A 20,242-nucleotide genomic window follows, 5' to 3' on the forward strand; every position below is an offset into this window, starting at 1 on the left:
AGGTCAGATATTTTACAACCCCAGTATAAGATTACCTGGTACACATAAGAAACAGAAGTATAAATGAAGCTTCATGTTCATCCTAATTCTTTTTCTCTGCCTTACCAACCTTTATATCCAAATACCTCCCTCCCAGGCCTACACCTCAGCTCTGAATTTACTGACAAAGCCTTTGCAGTCTGTGAGTGGGAGGGCTGAGGCACAGTGTAAGGAAAGGAAATAAATAATGGATGATAAGCTTGGCTGGTGACAGATTGTTGCCACAGCAGCAGAATCTGCAGGAGTTTAGATGCAATTCTGCAGATCTGAAGAGATCTTGAGTACAAGAGAAGGGAAAGAAAATTTGGTCATCTTCAGCAGCTCCTTACAAGCCCACACTTCACATGTGGTGGTCACAAGGCAACAGACAGTCCCATAAAATCCAAACATTTGTGATGGTCAATAGTGTGATTTGAGTTGCATAAGAACAGTCACCTGCTCAGGAAAAGCTCTCTTCCTTGGCTTGAAATGTTCCATTCATTCATCAAACCTTGATGGTTTCCCAGTTCCAACATCACAATACCAGGGCAACAATATTGTACCAGTCAGGTACTCAAATTTGAGTGATTTGAGTAGAAAAAAGATAGATTAAAAGGCTATGGGGGGAGAGCGTGATGTCAGCATGATGGTGGACTAAGAAGCTTCAGGCCCTCCTTCCCCACAGAGACACCAAGTTAACAATACATGGACTAGACTACCTCTGTGAGAACTTTAGAGACCAGTCAAGAAGCCACAGCAGCCAGGTCACTGTAAAACCAAGAAGAGCTTCCAACAACAGGGGTAGGTAAATTTGCTGCATTTGGCAAACCCATGCCTGCCCTTCCTCTGTGCAGCATAGTGCTGAGCAACTGGGAGGAAACCTCTCAGACCAGAGCTCCCTCTTAATATGGAAACAAAAGAGTGGACCATGTGTCCAGCATTCTACCTTGTCTGGGGGTTTGCCTGAGGGACCGATTTCTATCTTGCCCGACTTGTACCAGAGTTTGGAATCTCTGAAAACGGACGCAAGCAGCATGTTAGAGCTGCAGACCACAGGTAGACACCAGGGGGAGCAATGGATCAGAAAAAGTTTGAGATGTCCTAGAACTTGCAGTTGAGCTGATTGGTGAATCCACAAAGACTGGGAGAGGTGGTTATTTTTTTCCAATCCCAAATCCTAGCTAAATATTATAAGGCACACAAAGAACATTGGAAACATGGGCCAATTAAGGGACCAAAATAAAACTCCAGAAACTGACTCTAAAGAAACACAGAACTATGAGCTGTCTGGCAAGGAATTTAACTGTCATAAAGATGCTCAATGAGATAAAAGAGAACACAAATAGAAAACTAAATGAAATCAGGAAAATGATGCATAAACAATATGAGAATGTCAACAAAGAGATAGAAACTATGAAAAAGAATCAAACAGAAATTCTGGAGCTCAAAAATACAAAAGTATGGAAAAATTCATCAGAGGAGTTCAACATTAGACTTGATAAGGCAAAAGAAAGAATCAGTGAGCTTGAAGATAAGTCATTTGAAATCACTGAGTCAGAGGCACAGAAAGAAAAAAAAAGAATGAAGAAAAGCAAAGAGAACATAAGGTACTTATTGGACACTATCTAGAGGACTAATATACATATTAGGGATTCACAGAATAAGAGAGAGAAATGGGCTGAAATCTTACTTGAAGAAATAATGGCAAAACTTCCCAAATCTGAGGAAATAAATGGGCATACAGATTCAAGAAGCTGAAAGAATTCAGCTAGGATAGATCCAAAAAAAAAAACCACACTGAGATACATTACAAGCAAACTGAAGTCAAAGATAAAGAGAGTATCTTGAAAGCAGCAACAGAAGATGATTTATAACATACAAGAGCGCTTTCTTAAGATTACTAGCGGATTTCACAGCAGACACTTTGCAGGCCAGAACAGAGTGGCATCATATACTCAAAGTGCTGAAAGAAAAAAAAATCTGGCAACCAAGAATATCATACTCACTAAAACTGCCCCTCAAAAATTAAGGAGAAATTAAGACGTTCCCAGATAAACCAAAGCTGAGGAAGTTTAACCACTAGACCTGCTCTACAAGAATTATTAAAGAGTCCTTCAGTTATTTAAACTGAAAACTGTCATTATCAGTTTAAAATAGAATGCTATCACTCTAAGATGTTTTACGTAATTGCAATGGTAACCACAGGAAAATATTACATGAGGTACCTAGTCAAATTCATAAAAACCAAAAATGGAATGGTGGTTACCAGGGGCTGGGAGAAGGGGGAGGTGAATTGTTTAATGAGTATAGAGTTTCAGATTTACAAGATGAACAAGTTCTGGAGATCTGTTTCAGAACCATGTGAATATACTTAACGCATCTGAACAATACACTTAAAGAATGATTAAGATGGTAAATTTTATGCTTTTTACCACAAGAGAAAAAAGATTATGAGGGTGAAGGGAAAGTTCATGTTTAATGGGTATAGAGTTTCAGTTTTGCAAGATGAAAACAATTTGGGAGATGGATGGCAGTGGTGGTTGCATAAAAATATGCATGTACCTAATGCCATTATGTTATATGTATTCTACTCCAGTTTTTTTTTAAAAAGCACTGAACCCAAAATAACCAGTAAATGACCAAATCAATGAAATCACTTCTTTCTAAATTGTGTTTTATTCTCTCTGGCATAGCGCCTTCACATCCATTACATAAATATTCCCCAAAATTTGCCAATAGAAACAAGCAAAATACTGCAAAAAAAAAAAAAAAAAAAAAAAAAAAAAGCTATGAGGTAGCTCACAGAATTACCAGGGCAAGACTCAGGGCTGTGTAGGTAAGAACAGTGTCTCTAAATCATGCCACTAAATAAATCTGCAGTGTGTGCAGCATGCTACCAGCACCAGGTGCTGGATGCTGTAGCCTGCACCACCATCACCAGATTCTGTCACTGGCAACACTTCTCAAAGCAATCCATGACTCCTCCACGCAGAAGATTAAGAACCAATGGACCATACGGTAACTATTGACAGAATAGTCTTATGGAAAACAACCTCCTATCAGCAGAGTAGCTTCAAAGCAATGTTCCAGGAACCAATAATATTTTAACATCTGAAAAGTGCATTGATAATACTTTCCAGTTTTAAAATTAGGAAGTTAAATTTACAGGAAAACAAAAAACCGAAAGAGCTTTGAGTTCTAAATTCCTTTCAACATCCTGAATTTCATCTGGCCTTTGTAATAAAAATGCATGCTTTTAGAGATTGGATCAAGATGGTGGAGTAGAAGGACGTGCTCACTCCTTCTTGCAAGAACACCAGAATCACAACTAACTGCTGAACAATCATCGACAGGAAGACACTGGAACTCACCAAAAAAGATACCCCACATCTAAAGACAAAGGAGAAGCCACAATGAGATGGTAGGAGGGGCACAATCACAATAAAATCAAATCCCATAACTGCTGGGTGGGTGACTCACAAACTGGAGAACACTTATTCAACAGAAGTCCACCCACTGGAGTGAAGGTTCTGAGCCCCACGTCAGGCTTCCCAACCTGGGGGTCCAGCAACGGGAGGAGGAATTCCGAGAGAATCAGACTTTGAAGGCTAGCGGGATTTGATTGCAGGACTTCGACAGGACTTGGGGAAACAGAGACTCCACTCTTGGAGTGCACACACAAAGTAGTGTGTGCATCGGGACCCAGGGGAAGGAGCAGTGACCTCATAGGAGACTGAACCAGACCTACCTGCTAGTGTTGGAGGGTCTCCTGCGGGGGTGGGGGATGGCTGTGTCTCACCATGAGGACAAGGACACTGGCAGCAGAATTTCTGGGAAGTACTTGGCGTGAGCCCTCCCAGAGTCTGCCATTAGCCCCACCAAAGGGCCCAGGTAGGCTTCAGTGTTGGGTCGTCTCAGGCCAAACAACCAACAGGGAGGGAACCCAGCCCCACCCATCAGCAGACAAGCAGATTAAAGTTTTACTGAGCTCTGCCCACCAGAGCAACAGCCAGCTGTGCCCACCACCAGTCCCTCCCATCAGGAAACTTGCACAAGCCTCTTAGAGAGCCTCATCCACCAGAGGGCAGACAGCAGAAGCAAGAAGAACTACAATCCTGCAGCCTGTGGAACAAAAACCACATTCACAGAAAGATAAATAAGATGAAAAGGCAGAGGGCTATGTACCAGTTGAAGAACAAGAAAAAACCCCAGAAAAACAACTAAATGAAGTGGAGATAGGCAAACTTCCAGAGAAAGAATTCAGAATAATGATAGTGAAGATGATCCAGGACCTCAGAAAAAGAACGGAAGCAAAGACTGAGAAGATGCAAGAAATGTTTAACAAAGACCTAGAAGAATTAAAGAACAAACAAACAGAGATGAACAATACAATAACTGAAATGAAAAATATACTAAAAGGAATCAATAGCAGAATAACTGAGGCAGAAGAACGGAAAAGTGACGTGGAAGACAGAATGGTGGAATTCACTGCTGCGGAACAGAATAAAGAAAAAAGAGGGCTTCCCTGGTGGTGCAGTGGTTGAGAATCTGCCTGCTAATGCAGGGGACATGGGTTCGAGCCCTGGTCGGGGAAGATCCCACACGCCACGGAGCAACAAAGCCCATGAGCCACAATTACTGAGCCTGCACGTCTGGAGCCTGTGCTCCACAACGAGAGGCCACGATAGTGAGAGGCCCGCGCACTGCGATGAAGAGTGGCCCCCACTTGCCACAACTAGAGAAAGCCCTCGCACAGAAATGAAGACCCAACATAGCCATAAATAAATAAATAAATAAATAAATAAATAAATAAATAAATTTAAAAAAGAAAAAAGAATGAAAAGAAATGAAGAGAGGCTAAAAGACCTCTGGGACAACATTAATCACAACAGCATTCGCATTATAGGGGTCCCAGAAGGAGAAGACAGAGAGAAAGGACAAGAGAAAATATTTGAAGACATTATAGTGGAAAATTTCCCTAACATGGGAATGGAAATAGTCACCCAAGTCCAGGAAGCGCAGAGAGTCCCATAAAGGATAAACCCAAGGAGAAACATGCTGAGACACATAGTAATCAAATTGGAAAAAATTAAAGACAAAGAAAAATTATTGAAAGCAGCAAGGGAAAATTGACAAGTAACATCCAAGGGAACGCCCATAAGGTTAACAGCTGTTTTCTCAGCAGAAACTCTACAAGCCAGAAGGGAGCGGCATGACATATTTAAAGTGATGAAAGGGAAGAACATACAACCAAGATTACTCTACCCGGCAAGGATCTCATTCAGATTCGAAGGAGAAATCAAAAGCTTTACAGACAAGCAAAAGCTATGAGAATTCAGCACCACCAAACCATCTCTACAACAAATGTTAAAGGAACTTCTCTAAGTGGGAAACACAAGACAAGAAAAGGACCTACAAAAACAAACCCAAAAGAATTAAGAAAATGGTCATAGGAACATACATATCGATAATTACTTAAACGTGAATGGATTAAATGCTCCAACCAAAAGACACAGGCTCGCTGAATGGATACAAAAACAAGACCCATATATATGCTGTCTACAAGAGACCCACTTCAGCCTTAGGGACACAAATAGGGTGAAAGTGAGAGGATGGAAAAAGATATTCCATGCAAATGGAAATCAAAAGAAAGCTGGAGTAGCAATACTCATATAAGATAAAATTGACTTTAAAATAAAGAATGTTACAAGACACAAGGAAGGACACTACATAATGATCAAGGGATCAATCCAAGAAGAAGATGTAACAAAAATAAATATATATGCACCCAACATAGAAGCACCTAAATATATAAGGCAACTGCTAACAGCTATAAAAGAGGAAATCGACAGGAACACAATAATAGTGGGGGACTTTAACACATCATTTACACCAATGGACAGATCATCCAAACAGACAATTAATAAGGAAACACAAGCTTTAAATGACACAATAGACCAGATAGATTTCATTGATATTTATAGGACATTCCATCTAAAAACAGCAGATTACACTTTCTTCTCAAGTGTGCACAGAACTTTCTCCAAGATAGATCACATCTTGGGTCACAAATCAAGCCTCAGTAAATTTAAGAAAACTGAAATTATATCAAGCATGTTTTCTGACCACAACGCTATGAGATTAGAAATGAATTACACGGAAAAAAACATAAAAAACACAAACACATGGAGTTTAAACAATATGTTACAAATAACCAAGAGATCATGGAAGAAATCAAAGAGGAAATCAAAAAATACCTAGAGACAAATGACAACGAAAACACGACGACCCAAAACCTATGGGAGGCAGCAAAAGCAGTTCTAAGGGGAAGTTTATAGCAATACAAGCCTACCTCAAGAAACAAGAAAAAATTCAAATAAACAATCTAACCTTACACTTAAAGGAACTAGAGAAAGAAGAACAAACAAAACCCACAGTTAGCAGAAGGAAAGAAATCATAAAGATCAGAGCAGAAACAAAGAAAACAATAGCAAAGATCAATAAAACTAAAAGCTGGTTCTTTGAGAAGATAAACAAAATTGATAAACCATTAGCCAGACCCATCAAGAAAAAGAGGGAGAGGACTCAAATCAATAAAATTAGAAATGAAAAAGGAGAAGTTACAACAGACACCACAGAAATACAAAGCATCCTAAGAGACTACTACAAGCAACTCTATGCCAATAAAATGGACAACCTGGAAGAAATGGACAAATTCTTAGAAAGGTATAACCTTCCAAGACTGAACCAGGAAGAAATAGAAAATATGAACAGACCAGTCACAAGTAATAATATTGAAACTGTGATTAAAATTCTTCCAACAAACAAAAGTCCAGGACCAGATGGCTTCACAGGTGAATTCTATTAAACATTTAGAGAACAGCTAACACCCATCCTTCTCAAACTCTTCCCAAAATTGCAGAGGAAGGAACACTCCCAAACTCATTCTATGAGGCCACCATCACCCTGATACCAAAACCAGACAATGATACTACAAAAAAAGAAAATTACAGACCAATATCACTGATGAATAGAGACGCAAAAATCCTCAACAAACTACTAGCAATCAGAATCCAACAACACATTAAAAGGATCGTACACCATGATCAAGTGGGATTTATCCCAGGGATGCAAGCATTCTTCAATATATGCAAATCAATCAATGTGATACACCATATTATCAAATTGAAGAAGAAAAACCATCTGATCATCTCAATAGATGCAGAAAAAGATTTGACAAAATTCGACACCGATTTATGATAAAAACTCTCTAGAAAGTGGGCATAGAGGGAACCTACCTCAACATAATAAAGGCCATATACAACAAACCCACAGCAAACATCATTCCCAGTGGTGAAAAACTGAAAGCATTTCTTCTAAGATCAGGAACAAGACAAGGATGTCCAGTCCCACCACTATTATTCAACATAGTTTTGGAAGTCCTAGCCATGGCAATCAGAGAAGAAAAAGAAATAAAAGGAATACAATTTGGAAAAGAAGAAGTAAAACTGTCACTGTTTGCAGATGACATGATACTATACATAAATCCTAAAGATGCCACCAGAAAACTACTAGAGCTAATTAATGAATTTGGTAAAGTTGCAAGATACAAAATTAATGCACAGAAATCTCTTGCATTCCTATACACTAATGATCAAAAATCTGAAAGAGCAATTAAGGAAACATTCCCATTTACCATTGCAACAAAAAGAATAAAATACCTAGGAATAAACCTACCTAGGGAGACAAAAGATCTGTATGCAGAAAACTATAAGACACTGATGAAAGAAATTAAAGATAATACCAACAGATGGAGAGGTATACCATGTTCTTGGATTGGAAGAATCAATATTGTGAAAATGACTATACTACCCAAAGCAATCTACAGATTCAATGCAATCCCTATCAAATTACCAATGGCATTTTTTACGGAACTAGAACAAATCATCTTAAAATGTGTATGGAGACACAAAAGACCCCGAATAGCCAAAGCAGTCTTGAGGGAAAAAAACGGAGCTGGAGGAATCTGACTCCCTGACTTCAGACTATACTACAAAGCTATAGTAATCAAGACAATATGGTACTGGCACAAAATCAGAAATATAGATCAGTGGAACAGGATAGAAAGCCCAGTGATAAACCCACACACCTATGGTCAACTAATCTATGACAAAGGAGGCAAGGATATACAATGGAGAAACGACAGTCTCTTCAATAAGTGGTGCTGGGAAAACTGGACAGCTACATGTAAAAGAATTAAATTAGAACACTCCCTAACACCATACACAAAAATAAACTCAAAATGGATTAAAGACCTAAATGTAAGACTGGACACTATAAAACTCTTAGAGGAAAACATAGAAAGAACACTCTTTGACATAAATCACAGCAAGGTCTTTTTTGATCCACCTTCTAGAGTAATGGAAATAAAAACAAAAATAAACAAATGGGACCTAATGAAACTTAAAAGCTTTTGCACAGCAAAGGAAACCATAAACAAGACAAAAAGACAACCCTCAGAATGGGAGAAAATATTTGCAAACCAATCAACGGACAAAGGATTAATCTCCAAAATATAAAATCAGCTCATGCAGCTCAATATTAAAAAAACAAACAACCCAATCCAAAAATGGGCAGAAGACCTAAATAGACATTTCTCCCCAGAAGACATACAGATGGCCAAGGAGGACATGGAAAGCTGCTCAACATCACTAATTATTAGAGAAATGTAAATCAAAACTCTAATGAGGTGTCACCTCACACCAGTTAGAATGGGCATCATCAGAAAATCTACAAACAACAAATGCTGGAGAGGGTGTGGAGAAAAGGGAACCCTCTTGCACTGTTGGTGGGAATGTAAATTGATACAGCCACTATGGAGAACAGTATGGAAGTTCCTTAAAAATCTGAAAATAGAATTACCATATGACCCAGCAATCCCACTACTGGGCATATACCCAGAGAAAACCATAATTCAAAAAGACACATGCACCCCAGTGTTCTTTGCAGCACTATTTACAATAGCCAGGTCATGGAAGCAACGTAAATGCCCACTGACAGACGAATGGATAAAGAAAATGTAGTACATATATACAATGGAATATTACTCAGCCATAAAAAAGGAACGAAATTGGGTCATTTGTAGAGCCATGGATGAATCTAGAGACTGTCATACAGAGTGAAGTAAGTCAGAAAGAGAAAAGCAAATATTGTATGTTAACGCATATATGTGGAACCTAGAAAAATGGTACAGATGAACTGGTTTGCAGGGCAGAAATTGAGACACAAATGTAGAGAACAAACATATGGACACCAAGGGGGAGAAAGTGGCCAGGGGGGAGGGGGCGGTAGTTTTGTGATGAACTGGGAGATTGGGATTGATATATACACAGTAATATGTATAAAATGGATAACTAATAAGAACCTGCTGTATAATAAATAAATAAATAAATAAACATAATGGTGCTGACATGGAAAAACAATGCATGCTTTTATATATATTATGAGCAATGGTCAGCTTATCTCATTTTATTTTTCTTTTGATAGTACACAAATGCCCCCTTTAGCTCTAGCAAATAGATAAGTACAATAAAAAAACAAATACCTATTTCTCTCTTGAAGTAGCCAGCCTCCAAAAATGTTCTCCCAATATTCCCTACCCCCTAGTATTTACAACCTGTGTAGTCCCCTACCACTTTGTACCCGGATTAGTCTGTGTGACCAATAGAATATGGCAGAAATTATGATAAGTCACTTCTGAGATTAGGTTTTAAAAGACTATGGATCTCTTACAACTCTCACCTAGGCAGAAGCCAGGTAGCACGTCATGAGGACATTCAAGAAGCCTATGAAGAGACCTACCTAGAGAAGAACTAAGATGTCCAACCAAAAGGCAGCAATGGACGTGGACCTCCCAACAATGATGTGAGTGAGTTTGGGACTGGAATCTCCTCCAGTAGAGCCTTCAGATAACTTCAGTGCTGGCCATCAGCTTGACTGGAACTTTCTGAAAGACCTTGAGCCAGAATCACCTAACTAAGATGCTCCCACAGATATTGTGGGACTGTTTAAGAACAGTAAATTATATTTTAAGCTGCTAAATTTTGAGATAATTTGTTACTCAGTTTTGGGTAACTAATACATCTCTCCAGCAATTCTGTAAGGGAAAAAAGTTATGGGTGTTGTGTTTCAGAAGAGGCTGTTAAAATGTTAAATGACTCCCAATGCACACATAAAATTATGAGGCACAGAACAAAGAGAAAAAATCCACATACGCACAACTTCACATACCAACAACAAGGCAGGTCTCAGCATTTGGCTGCATAGGCTGCTGCCAAGCAGATAGAATTTGAGAGTAAAAAGGTTGTGATTAGCTCCAAATAGCTTGCCCTATTAATGTGAAATTTTACCAGTAAAGACAAATTTCGTTGGGTCTTTTTTTAAAAACTTTTTTCTATTTCCTTCTTTATTTTATTTATTTATTTATTTTGGCTGTGTTGGGTCTTCATTGCTGCATGCGGATTCTTAACCGCTGTGCCACCAGGGAAGCCCTCGTTGGGTCTTATAGTATCAGGACTACAAGTCTGAGACCCTTAAAGACTGCATCAGGTCTTTAAGGGTCTCCTGAAAGGCATAACATCTTAAAACAATATTTATAATAGGGTCATGGCAAAAAACAAAATCTAACTCTAATGGTTCATCTGAGAAGACTTTTAATACTGAGACTACTTACAAAAGTATGGGCACGGTTATTGGAACCAAGAAAGAATGTTGAAGCATCCAGAGACCATCAGGAGAGGGAAGATATTTGGGCAAAAGGCAGAAATTGTGTTATCAGAGTCCACTGACAGGTGGACCCAAGGAGACGGGGGCACTCCATCATAACTACCATAATGTCAGGACACGGCCACCCCCAAAACCATGGTTCCCCAGGGAGAGAGAAAGTGGGAAAGAAATTTATTCATCTCTCTCTTCCCCCATCCTCCAGTCTCATGTTGGGGCTTTCCTTTGGGCAAAGCTGACCAGCAGCAAGAGGGCAAAGGAGCCCAGCTGGTGCAGGGGTCAGTCTCCCAGGGCAAAACCAGACAGAAAAAGACAGAGAATGGATGGTGAGGCATGGCACAGTATTAGAGAATTTCTAGATTCTTAAAGAATCTTTAAGGTCATCTAAGACAGTCCACCAGGCAGTCTGTGTAAATCCTCTTTACTTCACCTCCAGCAGATGTACCAAAACCTCCAATGGTAGCAAAAAGCATGGCCTCTGGAGTCAGGCAGGCCTGCTCCGCACTGCCAAGTTGTGTAACCTTGGGCAAATTACCTAACCTCTGAAAACTCAGGTTTCCTCTTTGTAATGCAAGCATCATAATAACAACCTCACTGGGTTGCGGTGAAATTAAATAATAAACACAGAGGTGAGGAGACTGGGCTCTTCCCTGACAGGGAGCTGTTGACCTAGTTAAGCATGAAAAATTTGATTACCAGATTCACAGTGCTACCTGACTTCCAAACTAGTTGAGTGGTTCATCAAACCATCTTCGTTTCTACTTAAACACCCATCAACTGATGCCTGGTAAAAAACATTCTGATACATCCATATAAACAAATACTGTATAGGTATATTTTACAATGTGGTAGTTCTATATATACTGAAATACAATGATTTTCAAGATAATACTTATAATTTAAGATAGATATGGAGATAGATAGATCAGTAGGTAGATAGATAGATAGGTAACCTCTGGAGCGATTCACAAGAAACAGGGAACAGTGGATGCCATTAGGAAGGATTTGGGAAGACTGAGTCCAGCGGTAGAAGGAAATTTTAATTTTTATTATATAATCTTGATACCAAAAGTCTTTTGAGTTATATTCTTCTGTTTATTCCATTTTTTCCACAACCATTACAAAACTACAAAAAAAAATAAGACACAATTCCTACTTTCAAGTAGCTCTAGTCTAGTTGACAAAAAAGCAAGTAGATAACCATTATGCAGTGTAATAAGTGTGGCCTATCTGATTTTCCTTATTTAAAACTTGAAGACACACACACGCACACACACCAATTGCCCCTTAAACTCCCTTTTTTTTCATTGCACTCATCACATTCTAACATCTTATATAATTTATTTATTTATGATATTTATTGTCAGTCTCCCTCCATTCTATGAATGTGAAAAATTTTGCCTGTCTTGTTCATTGATAGATCTCCAATGCCTGAAATGGTAAATTTTTTCAATGGGTGTTTGTTGAACTAATGTTGAATGAATAAATGTTATGTAATATGAAAGTATGAAAAAGGAGCTATCAGAACACAGCAGAAGGAACACAAAATATGTACATGGAGGTCAGTAAGGCTTCACAGTAGAGGTGACATTTGTGCTGTCTTGAAGCAAATCTGAGTGACTTTGCCTGAAAGGCCTAATGCTCTAAGAGCAAGTAAATGAGAAATACAGAAAGATGAAACACACAGGGAACTGGAAGTCCAAAGGTATAAAGATATGAGAGAATGACATGTATGAAAAACTGAACATATGGCAACAAGTATGGGTTGCTGTTAATTGTTTATGATGGTGGGATGATGGGTTCTTGAAGATTTGTTACTTTGCTATTTCTTCTATGTATGTTCAAATTTTTTCCATAACACAAAGTTAAGAATAAATGAATAAGGGGCTTCCCTGGTGGTCCAGTGGTAAAGACTCCACTCTCCCACTGGAGGGGGAACGGGTTGAATCCCTGGTCGGGGAACTAAGATCCCTCAAAGATCCCACATGCCGCAGGTTGCAGCTGAAATAAATAAATAAATAAATAAAGTTTAAAAAAAAAAACCTTTGTTAAAAAAAAAAAAATGAATAAGTAAACCACTTTTGAAGAGTGTAAAAGAACTCTAAAAAATGTTTTCTAGGCAGGGGAACATGGCTGTGGTTACCAGCCACAAGTAACAGCAGCCAAACTAGGGTGGTAGTAGGTAGTAGGTGAAAAGGGTAAATACCAGAGAAGGAACATATAAGTCCATAGTTTTTCAGTTGTAAATGACAACTCAAACAAGCTCAAGTGTAAAGGGGAATCACCATTGGTTCACATGCTAGGAAGTCCAAGGAAGTATCTGGGCGTTAAAAACTGCAGGATCTAAGAACTTAATGGATACCACTAGAACTTTGTCTCTCCCTCATATCCTTTTTATCTCTGTTCAACTTCGGTTTTCAGATAGGCCTTCCCTAGGTGGTAAGCAAGATGGCCATCGATAGCCCCCACCTCAAATCCTCCCAACTTAAAAAACCACTCTCTCCCAATGTCTGTATGTACCTCTCAGGGAAAATTCTGATTCTCTACTTGGGTCATGTGCTCCTCCCTGACCAAACACTACAGGGTAGAGAGATGGTATGATATGATTGGCCAAGCCTAGAATAGGCACTAGCAGGAGAAGGTGGCGGCTCAGACACTCTTTCTGGTGTTCTGAGCACCCAATTCCAGTGTAGGGGAGGGGGAGTTCCACCCGACACCAACAAGCAATACTTCAGACACCAGCTGGGTGTCCTACAATTAGCCTCAATTCTGACGCTGTCTACCCAAAGATAGCATCAGACTCCACAGGTCCTACAAGACTGCCACCCCCCTCCTACTTCAGATGCCAGTCACAAGTCCAGGTTGTTACCTGTACTTCTGACCAACCAGCTATAAATCAGAGGTTTCCATGATCCCCCCCACCCCGCCCCTCATGTTTGATAAATTTGCTAGAAAGGCTCACAGAGCTCAGGAAATCCATTTACTCACTATATTCCCGATTTAGTATAAAAGGATACAACTCAGGGACAGCCAAATAGTAGAGATGCATAGGGCAGGATATGTGGGAAGTGGCACGGAGCTTCCATGCTCTCTCCAGGCATCCCATTCTCCCCAAATCTCCGTGTGTTCAGCAACCCAGAAGCTCTCTGAACCGTGTCCTTTTGGTTTTCTTATGGAGGTCTCATTACATAGGCATGATTGATTAAATAACTGATCATTGGTGATTGGACTCCAGCTGCAACTCCTCCCCACTTCCCCAGAGGTTGGATGTCCAAGGACTGAAAATTCCAGTCCTCTAATCACATGGTTGACTCCACTAGCAACCAGCCTCCAGCCTTAGGTGAGTTCCAAAAGTCATCTCATCAATATAAAGAAAAGACACCTTCGTTGCTTTCATTATTCAGGAAATTCCAAGGGTTTTAGAAGCTCTGTGCCAGAAACAGAGATAAAGATCAATTATATATTTCTTATTATAAATCATAATATCTAGACTTCCCTGGTGGTGCAGTGGTTGAGAATCTGCTTGCCAATGCAGGTGACACAGGTTCCAACTCTGGTCTGGGAAGATCCCACATGCTGTGGAGCAACTAAGCCCATGAGCCACAACTACTGAGCCTGTGTGCCACACTACTGAAGCCCACACCCTAGAGCCCGTCCGCTGCAATTACTGAGCCCACGCGCTGCAACTACTGAAGGTTGCACGCTCTAGGGCCCGCATGCCACAACTACTGAGCCTGTGTGCTGCAACTACTGAAGCCAAAGCACCTAGAGCCCATGCTCTGCAACAAGAGAAGCCACTGCAATGAGAAGCCTGCGCACCACAATGAAAAGTAGCCCCAGCTCACCGCACCTAGAGAAAGCCCGTGCACAGCAATGAAGACCCAATGCAACCAAAAATAATAAAAAATAAAACAATAAAAAATGAATCATAATATAGACACCATGATTGACAGCTCTACCAGGACCACATGGAATAGGGGAAGGAAGAATCCCTTAAGGAAGACAGGGTAGCAGATCCAAATAACTGACATCATAGCCCCCATGGAGGGCTACAATTGATATTGGAGATGGGAAGACTGGGGGGTGCAGAATGGACTGAGTAGCAGGAGAGTGTAAGTATAGATAGAGAGGGCTTATTTTTCTAAATAAGACCAGACTGAACCAGGCTCTGGAATTATAGAGAAATTTCTTGTTGGGGTGGGGGTGGGGGGATGAAAATATGAAACTCACATTAGCTTCATATGGTTAATGTTACATCTGGGCATGAGATAGTTAAAAATCTCCCACTTGTCCATAGAGGGATTTTTGAAGGTTGAATATGGATTAAAAACTGGTGATGGAAATGTTGTAATTTTCTCAGGTAAATTGTGAAGTTTACTGCAATTAGAAAAACATCCCCAAAATAGCATTGGTTTTGTTGGCACGTGACCAAACCTTGAACAGCTTAGATTAGTATAAAAGATATTCAAATATATGTCTTTCACATATGCTTAAAAAACTGAGCTGAAGGAAGAGAAAAAAGCAGCACATGCCATCTGTTTAGGAGGTAAGAAAGCTCCAGAGAGAGTTTGGAAAGAAAGGGAGGCTTCAGTCTTCTAACACCAGTAGGCAGTGAGAAAGGCAGAGACGCAAAGAAACAGAAACAAGGTCAGGACCAAGGGCAGATACAGAGCCTGAGGCCCATAAAGCCAGCAGGAGCACTGTGCCTTCTGTTGTGTACCACACCAAATTCTTCCCATCAAAATAATCCACATACGTCTCTAAGAAATCCTGCAACACGTCTCAGCGGCAATGAGCTATTACCATTAGTGGTATGATCATCCATAGGACTCATTGGCCTATGCCCAGTGCTTGCCTGTTAGGACTGAAGGAAGAGGTTTTGATGACATGGGGCCAAAGAATCAATGAAACCAACCATGTAGTAGAAACCTACTATGGCTCAATCATCGCTCTCCCCTGTGAGGTTCATGAGCAAGCAATACATTCAAGAAGCATCTATAGATGAGAAGTCAAAATATTACTTTATTTTCACCTGAATAGGTGCCCAATTTCTTAGTGCAGAGTTCTGTAAAAACAAGATTGGAGAAACGTAAAGGCCAATAGTAAAGGCCTACACGAATGCTTCCCTCCCCATTACACACCAAAATCTCACCCTCTGTCCTGCCATACTGGGCCAGAAATAGAAGCAATAAAAAGTATGGTTGGCTATGCATTTGAGGAAGAGAAAACAAGATGGCGAGATCCCAAGGGGAGGCTCTAGCTCAGGTTACCTATTCCTGCTGCACGAAATAGAAGAGGAAACTGCATGGAGGTTCAGAACCCTGCCCTTGTGAAATGTGGACCAATTAATTTCCTGGAATCTGCCCAATCTAATGAACAAGTCTTCTCTGGGAGAAAGCAAAGACCAGGAGAGAAGGGGAGAGATGGAATGTCCCTTTCCTTTAAATACTTTCTCCCCAAAATGTGGGCCATGGACCAGCAGTATCATCATCTCTTGGTAGTTTGTTAAAAGTACACATTCTTGGGCTTCCCTGGTGGCGCAGTGGTTGAGGATCCGCCTGCCAATGCAGGGAACACGGGTTCGAGCCCCGGTCTGGGAAGATCCCACATGCCACGGAGAAACTAGGCCCGTGAGCCACAATTACTGAGCCTGCGCGTCTGGAGCCTGTGCTCCGCAACAAGAGAGGCCGCGATAGTGAGAGGCCCGCGCACCGCGATGAAGAGTGGTCCCCGCTTGCCGCAACTAGAGAGGACGAAGACCCAACACAGCCATAAATAAATTAATTAATTAAATAAAATAAGTATTTTTTTTAAATGCACATTCTTGGGCCCCACCCTAAATTAGTAGAATCAGGGAATTGCTTTTTAATAAGATCTCCTGTGGAGTCACATGCATGTTAAAGTTTGAGAAGCACTGAGTTTGTGAATCCTAAATCCATGCCCAAATTGCCTGTCATTTGGATCTTCTCTCACTTGCTAAAATAGTGCTCTGCATATAGTCAACAGTTAATGAAAAGATGTTTGAGAAATTCTCTTTGGCACCTATTTAATTCCATTTGAAGGGAGGAGGCCATTTCTGAGAAACCAGCACACACTTACCAATGAGTGGCTTAGACAGAGACAGAAGCATACTGAAAGCAAGCAAACAAAACTGTTCTAGACATACACACACGGCTCTGCAGAGTGGGACAGATGGGCATAGTCAGTTTCCTCTCACACCATCCCCCCACCCATAACATTCCCTCCCTTCCTCACTCATGCTCTCCTTCATCCAAGCTAGTCTGAAGCTCTTATGCTGAGCTCTGTTTCCTACACAGGATAGTACCACGTGCGTTACATGCCTCTTGCAGCTCTGTCCTCAAACCCAACATTGAAGAATGAGACACTGTACCGTTAAGCCAGGACACAGCAGGAAAACAAAAAGCAATTGGGCACATCAATACTTCTCACATTTAAATACTGTGACCATCACGACCCAATTCACATCTTATTTCTGACAGTAGCCAAATCCCAGGCCTGGATCTTCATCTAATATTTGCTTTCAGTGGCTCTTCCTACCTAAGTAGGAAGGTAACAATAAAAATTCAGAGCACCCAACTCCCAGTTTCTTCTCTTTGCTCTACCTGACAAAATACCTTAAAGTGAAAAGGGCCAGGGGTTGGCAAATATGGACTGAGTCTGCTGTAACATTATTATGTAATCCAATAATGAGATTTAATGAGTCATAATTAAAGTCATAATGTGTTGAGCACTTACAATGCACTTCACAACAACTCTATGAAGTAAGTAGTAACCCCATTTAATGAGTGAGGAAATTTGAAGTTGTCAGAAGTTGAATAACTTGCCCAGGAAGCAGCAAAGTTAGAATTCCAACCCACACCTGTCTAAGTCCAAAGCCTCTTAACCACTGAACTAGTATGATCTCTCACTGATCAGAAACTACTATAAACTCACTGCGTGAGTAGAAAATCATTTTCCGGTTCTGAAGAACCTAGGGGCAGGACAGGAATAAAGATGCAGACATAGAGAATGGACTTGAGGACGTGGGGAGGGGGAAGGGTAAGCTGGGATGAAGTGAGAGAGTGGCACTGACATATATACACTACCAAATGTAGAAGAGATAGCTAGTGGGAAGCAGCCGCATGGCACAGGAAGATCAGCTCGGTGCTTTGTGACCACCTAGAGGGGTGGGATAGGGAGGGTGGGAGGGAGACGCAAGAGGGAGGAGATATGGGGATATATGTATATGTATAGCTGATTCACTCTGTTATAAAGCAGAAACTAACACACCATTGTAAAGCAATTATACTCCAATAAAGATGTTAAAAAAAACCCATTTTCTTTCTCTGGGGCTATGCGGAGGATTAGATGAGATTAAAGACGTTCAAGCACTTAGAAAAGTAAGGTGCTGTAACATATAAGGTATAATTTAGTACATTAAGGCTGTGTCCAAATAAAAACCCTCAGTACCATACAAATGGCAAGTACACGTGTGAAAAATGTTCACCCTTGAAATTAGAGATATCCCAGTTTGTTCGATACACAGTTCTTATTTATCAAATTAGAAAATATTTTTAAAAATTTAATCCTCCATGGTGGCAAGGATGTTGGCAAACTAGTACGTTGCTGGTGGGAGGTCAAGTTAATAGAACCTTTCTAAAAAGCAGATTGAAAGTATGTTCCAAGACATTTTTAGACATTAGCATAATTTCTTGCAAGGAAAAACAAATTAGGACAAAAATTTAAGTATAAATATAGTTAGTTAAGAGCATAGATACTAAGACCAGATTGCCTGGATTTAAATCTCAGCTCTACTTCTTATTAGCAGCGTGACCTTGGGCAAGTCTCTGTGACCTGGTGTCCAAAATAGGGATAATAATAGCACCTATTTCACTGGATTGTTATGATATAAGTGGTACCTATTATTTGTATTATCTCAGTGTTTTTTATAATAGCAAACAATTGGAATCAATCTATCTGACCACAGAAAAATGATTAAGTACGCTATGCTATAGACACAAAAGGAATATTATGAAGTCATTAAAAATAAGGCTTTAAAAGACTATTTAATCACATATAATGTAAAGTAAAAAGAGCAGGAAACTGTATATATCGTCCCATACCACTCATGTTCATTAAAAGAGCACTTTGTACAGATACAGATGTATAGAAAACAACCAGTAGGAATTACATCAAAATATTAACAAAGAATATATCTGGGTGACGGTGTAGGGTTGGGGGTTTCTTTATACGTTTCTGTACTTTGCAAATCCTCCAGAACAGTGCTTTTCACACTCTTCACAGGCATAAGAATCACCTGGTAATCTTGTTAAAATGCAGATTCTGGGTCAGTAGGTCTGGGATTTTGCAGATTCTCCATCTTTAACAGGCTCCTGGGTGATGCTGGTGCTACTGGCCCAAGGTCTCCGCTTTGAGTAGCAAGGTTTTGGAGCAGGGGTCCTCAAACGTGAGTGTGCATCTGAACCAAGGGTTGGGGGGTGGATCCCATGCCTAGAGTTTCTGATTTTAGTAGGTCTGGACTGGGACACTAGAGACTGCATTTCTGTTTTGCAGGTGATCCTGATGCTGCAGGTCTGGAAACCATGCTTCAAAAACCACTGCTGTAGAATATATATACATATACTTTTTTTCTCAGCATCATAAAGGAGGGGGGAGCAGTAAAACACAGGCCAGCCTTCTCCACTGTTTACAAAATCAAATGCAAACCCTTCATCCAAATGCCTCCATAATCTAACCCCATCATTTCCAGTTACTTTTGTTTAGGCCATAAAAATCAAACCACTAATGCCCTAAACACAGCCAAGATTCTGAACTTCATGCCCTCTGCTGTTTCCTCACTCTGGTTGAGATGTCATTTCCTTCTACCTCCTCGTGCCCAGATCTTACCCGTCCGTCAAGGCCTTCAAAGGCCATTTCCGGCACAAAGTTTCCCTTCCTTGGGGCTCCACAGGACTTTCTGTTCCTCCCTGATGACACTTACCAATCTCTGCCTGGCAGAGTGACTCTGCCGGTGGGTGGTGTATCTCCGCCAGTAGACTGGGAGTTAGTTAATGGTGAGCAGGGCAGTCCCTTCCTTGACTATCTTTGTCTGCCCCCTGACCTCAGCAAATCCCCAGTAGACAGCCGCCACTCAGGGCAGACTGAAAGAATGAATGAACCAAGGGATGGAACCTCCCGAAGCAGGGCAGAACTGTCCTGTAAATGGAAATTCGAACGCACGCCCAGCCTTGATGACCAACAGTAACAGGTGTTTTCCATCTCTGATGTCTGTGATTCATTCTGCACAACTGCCTGCACACCCAGGCGTCAGCACACGGCGGCTCCTGGAATACAGCGCCCTACACGCTGAAGTGCCCACTGTGTTCTGGGCGCCTGGGCAGCCACACACGGAGACGCACCTCAGCGACAACCTGCATCCACA

This window comes from Balaenoptera ricei, chromosome 2 (genome assembly GCF_028023285.1).
Source record: "Balaenoptera ricei isolate mBalRic1 chromosome 2, mBalRic1.hap2, whole genome shotgun sequence".
Taxonomy (NCBI): domain Eukaryota; kingdom Metazoa; phylum Chordata; class Mammalia; order Artiodactyla; family Balaenopteridae; genus Balaenoptera; species Balaenoptera ricei.